The sequence below is a fragment of the Callionymus lyra genome, unplaced genomic scaffold (genome assembly GCF_982586985.1).
Source record: "Callionymus lyra unplaced genomic scaffold, fCalLyr1.hap1.1 HAP1_SCAFFOLD_48, whole genome shotgun sequence".
NCBI classification, from domain to species: domain Eukaryota; kingdom Metazoa; phylum Chordata; class Actinopteri; order Syngnathiformes; family Callionymidae; genus Callionymus; species Callionymus lyra.
This window is the reverse complement of record NW_028258562.1, coordinates 410001-422500: the sequence shown is the minus strand read 5'-3', so window position 1 is coordinate 422500 and position 12500 is coordinate 410001. Positions and strand designations below refer to the sequence as shown.

Below are 12500 nucleotides of genomic sequence, written 5' to 3'. Positions count from 1 at the left end.
CTCCTCCTGCGGGGATGGAGAACCAGGGGCCTGGGTGACATCCTCATGCGGGGATGGGGTACCAGGAGGCCGGGGAACATTTTCAACACTTTGGGGCATTTTTAAACACTTTGCTCTTTTTCCCCCTCTCCCAACCAGGGGGCCTGGGGAGCCTCCTCCTGCGGGGATGGGGAACCAGGGGCCTGGGGAACATTTTCAACACTTTGGGGCATTTTTAAACACTTTGCTCTTTTTCCCCCTCTCCCAACCAGGGGGCCTGGGGAGCCTCCTCCTGCGGGGATGGGGAACCAGGGGCCTGGGGAACATTTTCAACACTTTGGGGCATTTTTAAACACTTTGCTCTTTTTCCCCCTCTCCCAACCAGGGGGCCTGGGGAGCCTCCTCCTGCGGGGATGGGGAACCAGGGGCCTGGGGAACATTTTCAACACTTTGGGGCATTTTTAAACACTTTGCTCTTTTTCCCCCTCTCCCAACCAGGGGGCCTGGGGAGCCTCCTCCTGCGGGGATGGGGAACCAGGGGCCTGGGGAACATTTTCAACACTTTGGGGCATTTTTAAACACTTTGCTCTTTTTCCCCCTCTCCCAACCAGGGGGCCTGGGGAGCCTCCTCCTGCGGGGATGGGGAACCAGGGGCCTGGGGAACATTTTCAACACTTTGGGGCATTTTTAAACACTTTGGTCTTTTTCCCCCCTCTCCCAACCAGGGGGCCTGGGGAGCCTCCTCCTGCGGGGATGGGGAACCAGGGGCCTGGGGAACATTTTCAACACTTTGGGGCATTTTTAAACACTTTGCTCTTTTTCCCCCTCTCCCAACCAGGGGGCCTGGGGAGCCTCCTCCTGCGGGGATGGGGAACCAGGGGCCTGGGGAACATTTTCAACACTTTGGGGCATTTTTAAACACTTTGCTCTTTTTCCCCCTCTCCCAACCAGGGGGCCTTGGGAGCCTCCTCCTGCGGGGATGGGGAACCAGGGGCCTGGGGAACATTTTCAACACTTTGGGGCATTTTTAAACACTTTGCTCTTTTTCCCCCTCTCCCAACCAGGGGGCCTGGGGAGCCTCCTCCTGCGGGGATGGGGAACCAGGGGCCTGGGGAACATTTTCAACACTTTGGGGCATTTTTAAACACTTTGCTCTTTTTCCCCCTCTCCCAACCAGGGGGCCTGGGGAGCCTCCTCCTGCGGGGATGGGGAACCAGGGGCCTGGGGAACATTTTCAACACTTTGGGGCATTTTTAAACACTTTGCTCTTTTTCCCCCTCTCCCAACCAGGGGGCCTTGGGAGCCTCCTCCTGCGGGGATGGGGAACCAGGGGCCTGGGGAACATTTTCAACACTTTGGGGCATTTTTAAACACTTTGCTCTTTTTCCCCCTCTCCCAACCAGGGGGCCTGGGGAGCCTCCTCCTGCGGGGATGGGGAACCAGGGGCCTGGGGAACATTATTCAACACTTTGGGGCATTTTTAAACACTTTGCTCTTTTTCCCCCTCTCCCAACCAGGGGGCCTGGGGAGCCTCCTCCTGCGGGCATGGAGAACCAGGGGGCCTGGGGAGCCTCCTCCTGCGGGGATGGAGAACCAGGGGGCCTGGGGAGCCTCCTCCTGCGGGGATGGAGAACCAGGGGGCCTGGGGAGCCTCCTCCTGCGGGGATGGAGAACCAGGGGCCTGGGGAGCCTCCTCCTGCGGGGATGGAGAACCAGGGGGCCTGGGGAGCCTCCTCCTGCGGGCATGGAGAACCAGGGGGCCTGGGGAGCCTCCTCCTGCGGGGATGGGGAACCAGGGGGCCTGGGGAGCCTCCTCCTGCGGTGATGGAGAACCAGGGGGCCTGGGGAGCCTCCTCCTGCGGGCATGGAGAACCAGGGGGCCTGGGGAGCCTCCTCCTGCGGGGATGGAGAACCAGGGCGCCTGGGGAGCCTCCTCCTGCGGGGATGGAGAACCAGGGGCCTGGGGAGCCTCCTCCTGCGGGGATGGAGAACCAAGGGGCCTGGGGAGCCTCCTCCTGCGGGCATGGAGAACATGGGGGCCTGGGGAGCCTCCTCCTGCGGGGATGGAGAACCAGGGGGCCTGGGGAGCCTCCTCCTGCGGGGATGGAGAACCAGGGGGCCTGGGGAGCCTCCTCCTGCGGGCATGGAGAACCAGGGGGCCTGGGGAGCCTCCTCCTGCGGGGATGGAGAACCAGGGGGCCTGGGGAGCCTCCTCCTGCGGTCATGGGGAACCAGGGGCCTGGGGAGCCTCCTCCTGCGGGCATGGAGAACCAGGGGGCCTGGGGAGCCTCCTCCTGCGGGGATGGGGAACCAGGGGGCCTGGGGAGCCTCCTCCTGCACCAGGGGGCCTGGGGAGCCTCCTCCTGCGGGGATGGGGAACCAGGGGGCCTGGGGAGCCTCCTCCTGCGGTGATGGGGAACCATGGGGCCTGGGGAGCCTCCTCCTGCGGGGATGGGGAACCAGGGGGCCTGGGGAGCCTCCTCCTGCGGGGATGGGGAACCAGGGGCCTGGGGAGCCTCCTCCTGCACCAGGGGGCCTGGGGAGCCTCCTCCTGCGGGGATGGGGAACCAGGGGGCCTGGGGAGCCTCCTCCTGCGGGGATGGGGAACCAGGGGCCTGGGGAGCCTCCTCCTGCACCAGGGGGCCTGGGGAGCCTCCTCCTGCGGGGATGGGGAACCAGGGGGCCTGGGGAGCCTCCTCCTGCGGGGATGGGGAACCAGGGGCCTGGGGAACATTTTCAACACTTTGGGGCATTTCACAAGCGCTTCCCTCGCTTACGGCCACACCACCCTGAATGAGCCCGATCTCGTCTGATCTCGGAAGCCAAGCAGGGTCGGGCCCAGTTAGTACTTGGATGGGAGACCGCCTGGGAATACTGGGTGCTGTAAGCATTTTTTTTTGCCATTATTTGTGGGTCAGAAAGTGAGAAAAGTGACCTAAAATAGAACCGGGACTAGGCGGCAGTTCCCCCCACCAGGCGGCGGCATTTGGGGCATTATTTGTGGGTCAGAAAGTGAGAAAAGTGACCTAAAATAGAACCGGGACTAGGCGGCAGTTCCCCCCACCAGGCGGCGGCATTTGGGGCATTATTTGTGGGTCAGAAAGTGAGAAAAGTGACTTAAAATAGAACCGGGACTAGGCGGCAGTTCCCCCCACCAGGCGGCGGCATTTGGGGCATTATTTGTGGGTCAGAAAGTGAGAAAAGTGACCTAAAATAGAACCGGGACTAGGCGGCAGTTCCCCCCACCAGGCGGCGGCATTTGGGGCATTATTTGTGGGTCAGAAAGTGAGAAAAGTGACCTAAAATAGAACCGGGACTAGGCGGCAGTTCCCCCCACCAGGCGGCGGCATTTGGGGCATTATTTGTGGGTCAGAAAGTGAGAAAAGTGACCTAAAATAGAACCGGGACTAGGCGGCAGTTCCCCCCACCAGGCGGCGGCATTTGGGGCATTATTTGTGGGTCAGAAAGTGAGAAAAGTGACCTAAAATAGAACCGGGACTAGGCGGCAGTTCCCCCCACCAGGCGGCGGCATTTGGGGCATTATTTGTGGGTCAGAAAGTGAGAAAAGTGACCTAAAATAGAACCGGGACTAGGCGGCAGTTCCCCCCACCAGGCGGCGGCATTTGGGGCATTATTTGTGGGTCAGAAAGTGAGAAAAGTGACCTAAAATAGAACCGGGACTAGGCGGCAGTTCCCCCCACCAGGCGGCGGCATTTGGGGCATTATTTGTGGGTCAGAAAGTGAGAAAAGTGACCTAAAATAGAACCGGGACTAGGCGGCAGTTCCCCCCACCAGGCGGCGGCATTTGGGGCATTATTTGTGGGTCAGAAAGTGAGAAAAGTGACCTAAAATAGAACCGGGACTAGGCGGCAGTTCCCCCCACCAGGCGGCGGCATTTGGGGCATTATTTGTGGGTCAGAAAGTGAGAAAAGTGACCTAAAATAGAACCGGGACTAGGCGGCAGTTCCCCCCACCAGGCGGCGGCATTTGGGGCATTATTTGTGGGTCAGAAAGTGAGAAAAGTGACCTAAAATAGAACCGGGACTAGGCGGCAGTTCCCCCCACCAGGCGGCGGCATTTGGGGCATTATTTGTGGGTCAGAAAGTGAGAAAAGTGACCTAAAATAGAACCGGGACTAGGCGGCAGTTCCCCCCACCAGGCGGCGGCATTTGGGGCATTATTTGTGGGTCAGAAAGTGAGAAAAGTGACCTAAAATAGAACCGGGACTAGGCGGCAGTTCCCCCCACCAGGCGGCGGCATTTGGGGCATTATTTGTGGGTCAGAAAGTGAGAAAAGTGACCTAAAATAGAACCGGGACTAGGCGGCAGTTCCCCCCACCAGGCGGCGGCATTTGGGGCATTATTTGTGGGTCAGAAAGTGAGAAAAGTGACCTAAAATAGAACCGGGACTAGGCGGCAGTTCCCCCCACCAGGCGGCGGCATTTGGGGCATTATTTGTGGGTCAGAAAGTGAGAAAAGTGACCTAAAATAGAACCGGGACTAGGCGGCAGTTCCCCCCACCAGGCGGCGGCATTTGGGGCATTATTTGTGGGTCAGAAAGTGAGAAAAGTGACCTAAAATAGAACCGGGACTAGGCGGCAGTTCCCCCCACCAGGCGGCGGCATTTGGGGCATTATTTGTGGGTCAGAAAGTGAGAAAAGTGACCTAAAATAGAACCGGGACTAGGCGGCAGTTCCCCCCACCAGGCGGCGGCATTTGGGGCATTATTTGTGGGTCAGAAAGTGAGAAAAGTGACCTAAAATAGAACCGGGACTAGGCGGCAGTTCCCCCCACCAGGCGGCGGCATTTGGGGCATTATTTGTGGGTCAGAAAGTGAGAAAAGTGACCTAAAATAGAACCGGGACTAGGCGGCAGTTCCCCCCACCAGGCGGCGGCATTTGGGGCATTATTTGTGGGTCAGAAAGTGAGAAAAGTGACCTAAAATAGAACCGGGACTAGGCGGCAGTTCCCCCCACCAGGCGGCGGCATTTGGGGCATTATTTGTGGGTCAGAAAGTGAGAAAAGTGACCTAAAATAGAACCGGGACTAGGCGGCAGTTCCCCCCACCAGGCGGCGGCATTTGGGGCATTATTTGTGGGTCAGAAAGTGAGAAAAGTGACCTAAAATAGAACCGGGACTAGGCGGCAGTTCCCCCCACCAGGCGGCGGCATTTGGGGCATTATTTGTGGGTCAGAAAGTGAGAAAAGTGACCTAAAATAGAACCGGGACTAGGCGGCAGTTCCCCCCACCAGGCGGCGGCATTTGGGGCATTATTTGTGGGTCAGAAAGTGAGAAAAGTGACCTAAAATAGAACCGGGACTAGGCGGCAGTTCCCCCCACCAGGCGGCGGCATTTGGGGCATTATTTGTGGGTCAGAAAGTGAGAAAAGTGACCTAAAATAGAACCGGGACTAGGCGGCAGTTCCCCCCACCAGGCGGCGGCATTTGGGGCATTATTTGTGGGTCAGAAAGTGAGAAAAGTGACCTAAAATAGAACCGGGACTAGGCGGCAGTTCCCCCACCAGGTGGCGGCATTTGGGGACCCGTAGTGTGGGCAGAAAACTCACCAAAGTGACTTAAAATAGAACCGGTGCAGGCGGCATGTTCCCCCACCAGATGGCGGCATTTGGGGACCCGTAGTGTGGGTAGAAAACTCACCAAAGTGACTTAAAATAGAACCGGTGCAGGCGGCATGTTCCCCCACCAGATGGCGGCATTTGGGGACCCGTAGTGTGGGTAGAAAACTCACCAAAGTGACTTAAAATAGAACCGGTGCAGGCGGCATGTTCCCCCACCAGATGGCGGCATTTGGGGACCCGTAGTGTGGGTAGAAAACTCACCAAAGTGACTTAAAATAGAACCGGTGCAGGCGGCATGTTCCCCCACCAGATGGCGGCATTTGGGGACCCGTAGTGTGGGCAGAAAACTCACCAAAGTGACTTAAAATAGAACCGGTGCAGGCGGCATGTTCCCCCACCAGATGGCGGCATTTGGGGACCCGTAGTGTGGGCAGAAAACTCACCAAAGTGACTTAAAATAGAACCGGTGCAGGCGGCATGTTCCCCCACCAGATGGCGGCATTTGGGGACCCGTAGTGTGGGTAGAAAATTCACCAAAGTGACTTAAAATAGAACCGGTGCAGGCGGCATGTTCCCCCACCAGATGGCGGCATTTGGGGACCCGTAGTGTGGGCAGAAAACTCACCAAAGTGACTTAAAATAGAACCGGTGCAGGCGGCATGTTCCCCCACCAGATGGCGGCATTTGGGGACCCGTAGTGTGGGCAGAAAACTCACCAAAGTGACTTAAAATAGAACCGGTGCAGGCGGCATGTTCCCCCACCAGATGGCGGCATTTGGGGACCTGCAGTGTGGGTAGAAAACTCACCAAAGTGTCCTAAAATAGAACCGGGACCAGGGGGCCTCTTCCCCCACCAGGTGGCGGGCTTGGGGGGCTTGGTTTCCGGGTAGAAAACTCACCAAAGTGTCCTAAAATAGAACCAGGACCAGGGGGCATGTTCCCCCACCAGGCGGCGGGCTTGGGGGGCTTGGTTTGCGGGTAGAAAACTCACCAAAGTGTCCTAAAATAGAACCGGGAACAGGGGGCCTCTTCCCCCACCAGGCGGCGGGCTTGGGGGGCTTGGTTTGCGGGTAGAAAACTCACCAAAGTGACCTAAAATAGAACCGGGCTAGGCGGCATGTTCCCCCACCAGGCGGCGGGCTTGGGGGGCTTGGTTTGCGGGTAGAAAACTCACCAAAGTGTCCTAAAATAGAACCGGGACCAGGGGGCATGTTCCCCCACCAGGCGGCGGGCTTGGGGGGCTTGGTTTGCGGGTAGAAAACTCACCAAAGTGTCCTAAAATAGAACCGGGACCAGGGGGCATGTTCCCCCACCAGGCGGCGGGCTTGGGGGGCTTGGTTTGCGGGTAGAAAACTCACCAAAGTGTCCTAAAATAGAACCGGGACCAGGGGGCATGTTCCCCCACCAGGCGGCGGGCTTGGGGGGCTTGGTTTGCGGGTAGAAAACTCACCAAAGTGTCCTAAAATAGAACCGGGACCAGGGGGCCTCTTCCCCCACCAGGCGGCGGGCTTGGGGGGCTTGGTTTGCGGGTAGAAAACTCACCAAAGTGACCTAAAATAGAACCGGGCCAGGCGGCATGCTCCCCCACCAGGCGGCGGGCTTGGGGGGCTTGGTTTGCGGGTAGAAAACTCACCAAAGTATCGGCAAAATAGAACCAGGGAAGGGGGGGATGTCGGTCACAAGGTGCCCGAGTCAGAGAACCAGGAAAACGGACATAAATCCAGAAAACCTCGGTGTCTGACTGCTCCTCAAAAAGTGGTCTTTTTGATGTCACGAGCGCAACCACCTAGAGGTTAATGGGGAGGGATGGTGTGAGCGCAAACGGATTTTTCCTAAGTGTGACTGCTCCTCAAAAAGTGGTCTTTTTGATGTCACGAGCGCAACCACCTAGAGGTTAATGGGGAGGGATGGTGTGAGCGCAAACGGATTTTTCCTAAGTGTGACTGCTCCTCAAAAAGTGGTCTTTTTGATGTCACGAGCGCAACCACCTAGAGGTTAATAGGGAGCGAGTACAACAGGGGAGGGAGTGAATGGGCTCGGACTGTGGCCGAGCCTGGTGCCTCAAAATCGGACAAGGTTGGACTGGAAGCCCGCTGAGAACTCTGGTTCTTTTGCCAGACGAAACGAATTTTTTCCGAGTGTGACTGCTCTGCAAAAAGTGGTCTTTTTGATGTCACGAGCGCAACCACCTAGAGGTTAATGGGGAGGGAGTGGAAAAAACGACAAAGTGTTGAGCTCCGGACCGGGATGGCGGGCGACTCGAGCGGTCATGCCCGACTTTGAGACACTTTGTCGCGGTCATGCGAGCGACCTCCACTGCTCCCCGGAGGTGCCCCGGACCGGGTTGGCGGGTGACTCGAGCGGTCGTGCCCGACTTTGAGACACTTTGTCGCGGTCATGCGGGCGTCCTCCGCCGGTCCCCGGAGGTGCCCCGGACCGGGTTGGCGGGTGACTCAAGCGGTCATGCCCGACTTTGAGACACTTTGCCGCGGTCATGCGGGCGTCCTCCGCCGGTCCCTGGAGGTGCCCCGGACCGGGTTGGCGGGTGACTCGAGCGGTCGTGCCCGACTTTGAGACACTTTGTCGCGGTCATGCGGGCGTCCTCCGCCGGTCCCTGGAGGTGCCCCGGACCGGGTTGGCGGGTGACTCGAGCGGTCGTGCCCGACTTTGAGACACTTTGTCGCGGTCATGCGGGCGTCCTCCGCCGGTCCCCGGAGGTGCCCCGGACCGGGTTGGCGGGTGACTCGAGCGGTCATGCCCGACTTTGAGACACTTTGTCGCGGTCATGCGGGCCTCCTCCGCCGGTCCCTGGAGGTGCCCCGGACCGGGTTGGCGGGTGACTCGAGCGGTCATGCCCGACTTTGAGACACTTTGTCGCGGTCATGCGGGCGTCCTCCGCCGGTCCCTGGAGGTGCCCCGGACCGGGTTGGCGGGTGACTCGAGCGGTCGTGCCCGACTTTGAGACACTTTGTCGCGGTCATGCGAGCGACCTCCGCCGGTCCCCGGAGGTGCCCCGGACCGGGTTGGCGGGTGACTCGAACGGTCGTGCCCGACTTTGAGACACTTTGTCGCGGTCATGCGGGCGTCCTCCGCCGGTCCCTGGAGGTGCCCCGGACCGGGTTGGCGGGTGACTCGAGCGGTCGTGCCCGACTTTGAGACACTTTGTCGCGGTCATGCGGGCGTCCTCCGCCGGTCCCTGGAGGTGCCCCGGACCGGGTTGGCGGGTGACTCGAGCGGTCATGCCCGACTTTGAGACACTTTGTCGCGGTCATGCGGGCGTCCTCCGCCGGTCCCTGGAGGTTCCCCGGACCGGGTCGGCGGGTGACTCAAGCGGTCATGCCCGACTTTGAGACACTTTGCCGCGGTCATGCGGGCGACCTCCGCCGGTCCCTGGAGGTGCCCCGGACCGGGTTGGCGGGTGACTCAAGCGGTCATGCCCGACTTTGAGACACTTTGCCGCGGTCATGCGGGCGACCTCCGCCGGTCCCTGTAGGTGTCCCGGACCGGGTTGGCGGGTGACTCGAGCGGTCATGCCCGACTTTGAGACACTTTGTCGCGGTCATGCGGGCGTCCTCCGCCGGTCCCTGGAGGTGCCCCGGACCGGGTTGGCGGGTGACTCAAGCGGTCATGCCCGACTTTGAGACACTTTGCCGCGGTCATGCGGGCGACCTCCGCCGGTCCCTGGAGGTGCCCCGGACCGGGTTGGCGGGTGACTCAAGCGGTCCTGCCCGACTTTGAGACACTTTGCCGCGGTCATGCGGGCGACCTCCGCCGGTCCCTGGAGGTGCCCCGGACCGGGTTGGCGGGTGACTCGAGCGGTCGTGCCCGACTTTGAGACACTTTGCCGCGGTCATGCGGGCGACCTCCGCCGGTCCCTGGATGTCGGGCTCCAGTGAGGTCGGCGGGGGAAGGCTCGGGCTGAGGCCGACTTCGGTGCCTCAAAGTCGGACAAGGTTGGATTGGAAGTCCGCTGTGTTGAGGACCAGTGGCATTCGGCGGTGGAACGCTCAGAACTTGGCCGACATCGGTGCCTCAACGTCGGACAAGGTTGGAGTGGATGACCGCTGATAACTCTGGTTCTTTTGCCAGACGAAAGAAATTTTTCCCGAGTGTGACTGCTCTGAAAAAAGTGGTCTTTTTGATGTCACGAGCGCAACCACCTAGAGGTTAATAGGGAGGCACCATAACAGGAGAGGGAGTGAAAAGGCTCGGACGGTGGCCGAGCCTGGTGCCTCAAAATCGGACAAGGTTGGAGTGGATGACCGCTGAAAACTCTGGTTCTTTTGCCAGACGAAAGAAATTTTTTCCGAGTGTGACTGCTCTGAAAAAAGTGGTCTTTTTGATGTCACGAGCGCAACCACCTAGAGGTTAATAGGGAGGCACCATAACAGGAGAGGGAGTGAAAAGGCTCGGACGGTGGCCGAGCGTGGTGCCTCAAAATCGGACAAGGTTGGAGTGGATGACCGCTGAAAACTCTGGTTCTTTTGCCAGACGAAAGAATTTTTTTCCGAGTGTGACTGCTCTGAAAAAAGTGGTCTTTTTGATGTCACGAGCGCAACCACCTAGAGGTTAATAGGGAGGCACCATAACAGGAGAGGGAGTGAAAAGGCTCGGACGGTGGCCGAGCCTGGTGCCTCAAAATCGGACAAGGTTGGAGTGGATGACCGCTGAAAACTCTGGTTCTTTTGCCAGACGAAAGAAATTTTTCCCGAGTGTGACTGCTCTGCAAAAAGTGGTCTTTTTGATGTCACGAGCGCAACCACCTAGAGGTTAATAGGGAGGCACCATAACAGGAGAGGGAGTGAAAAGGCTCGGAGGGTGGCCGAGCCTGGTGCCTCAAAATCGGACAAGGTTGGAGTGGATGACCGCTGAAAACTCTGGTTCTTTTGCCAGACGAAAGAAATTTTTCCCGAGTGTGACTGCTCTGCAAAAAGTGGTCTTTTTGATGTCACGAGCGCAACCACCTAGAGGTTAATAGGGAGGCACCACAACAGGAGAGGGAGTGAAAAGGCTCGGAGGGTGGCCGAGCCTGGTGCCTCAAAATCGGACAAGGTTGGAGTGAATGACCGCTGAACACTCTGGTTCTTTTGCCAGACGAAAGAAATTTTTTCCGAGTGTGACTGCTCTGCAAAAAGTGGTCTTTTTGATGTCACGAGCGCAACCACCTAGAGGTTAATAGGGAGGCACCATAACAGGAGAGGGAGTGAAAAGGCTCGGAGGGTGGCCGAGCCTGGTGCCTCAAAATCGGACAAGGTTGGAGTGGATGGCCGCTGAAAACTCTGGTTCTTTTGCCTGACGAAAGAAATTTTTTCCGAGTGTGACTGCTCTGCAAAAAGTGGTCTTTTTGATGTCACGAGCGCAACCACCTAGAGGTTAATAGGGAGGCACCATAACAGGAGAGGGAAGGAAAAGGCTCGGAGGGTGGCCGAGCCTGGTGCCTCAAAATCGGACAAGGTTGGAGTGGATGACCGCTGAAAACTCTGGTTCTTTTGCCTGACGAAAGAAATTTTTTCCGAGTGTGACTGCTCTGCAAAAAGTGGTCTTTTTGATGTCACGAGCGCAACCACCTAGAGGTTAGTAGGGAGGCACCATAACAGGAGAGGGAGTGAAAAGGCTCGGAGGGTGGCCGAGCCTGGTGCCTCAAAGTCGGACAAGGTTGGAGTGGATGGCCGCGGAGAACTCTGGTTCTTTTGCCTGACGAAAGAAATTTTTTCCGAGTGTGACTGCTCCTCAAAAAGTGGTCTTTTTGATGTCACGAGCGCAACCACCTAGAGGTTAATAGGGAGGCACCATAACAGGAGAGGGAGTGAAAAGGCTCGGAGGGTGGCCGAGCCTGGTGCCTCAAAGTCGGACAAGGTTGGAGTGGATGGCCGCGGAGAACTCTGGTTCTTTTGCCTGACGAAAGAAATTTTTTCCGAGTGTGACTGCTCTGCAAAAAGTGGTCTTTTTGATGTCACGAGCGCAACCACCTAGAGGTTAATAGGGAGGCACCATAACAGGAGAGGGAAGGAAAAGGCTCGGAGGGTGGCCGAGCCTGGTGCCTCAAAGTCGGACAAGGTTGGAGTGGATGGCCGCGGAGAACTCTGGTTCTTTTGCCTGACGAAAGAAATTTTTTCCGAGTGTGACTGCTCCTCAAAAAGTGGTCTTTTTGATGTCACGAGCGCAACCACCTAGAGGTTAATAGGGAGGCACCATAACAGGAGAGGGAAGGAAAAGGCTCGGAGGGTGGCCGAGCCTGGTGCCTCAAAGTCGGACAAGGTTGGAGTGGATGGCCGCGGAGAACTCTGGTTCTTTTGCCTGACGAAAGAAATTTTTTCCGAGTGTGACTGCTCTTCAAAAAGTGGTCTTTTTGATGTCACGAGCGCAACCACCTAGAGGTTAATAGGGAGGCACCATAACAGGAGAGGGAAGGAAAAGGCTCGGAGGGTGGCCGAGCCTGGTGCCTCAAAGTCGGACAAGGTTGGAGTGGATGGCCGCGGAGAACTCTGGTTCTTTTGCCTGACGAAAGAAATTTTTTCCGAGTGTGACTGCTCCTCAAAAAGTGGTCTTTTTGATGTCACGAGCGCAACCACCTAGAGGTTAATAGGGAGGCACCATAACAGGAGAGGGAAGGAAAAGGCTCGGAGGGTGGCCGAGCCTGGTGCCTCAAAGTCGGACAAGGTTGGAGTGGATGGCCGCGGAGAACTCTGGTTCTTTTGCCTGACGAAAGAAATTTTTTCCGAGTGTGACTGCTCTTCAAAAAGTGGTCTTTTTGATGTCACGAGCGCAACCACCTAGAGGTTAATAGGGAGGCACCATAACAGGAGAGGGAAGGAAAAGGCTCGGAGGGTGGCCGAGCCTGGTGCCTCAAAGTCGGACAAGGTTGGAGTGGATGGCCGCGGAGAACTCTGGTTCTTTTGCCTGACGAAAGAAATTTTTTCCGAGTGTGACTGCTCCTCAAAAAG

General features: G+C 57.9%; 1 non-coding gene across 1 annotated transcript; it reads left to right on the top strand.

The window, feature by feature from the left end:
* The first annotated feature begins 2750 nt into the window (after positions 1-2750).
* Positions 2751-2869, top strand: LOC148058748 (5S ribosomal RNA). Its single transcript, XR_015709624.1, has one exon. It is a non-coding gene; the product is annotated as a 5S ribosomal RNA (ribosomal RNA).
* The last annotated feature ends 9631 nt before the right edge of the window (positions 2870-12500 follow it).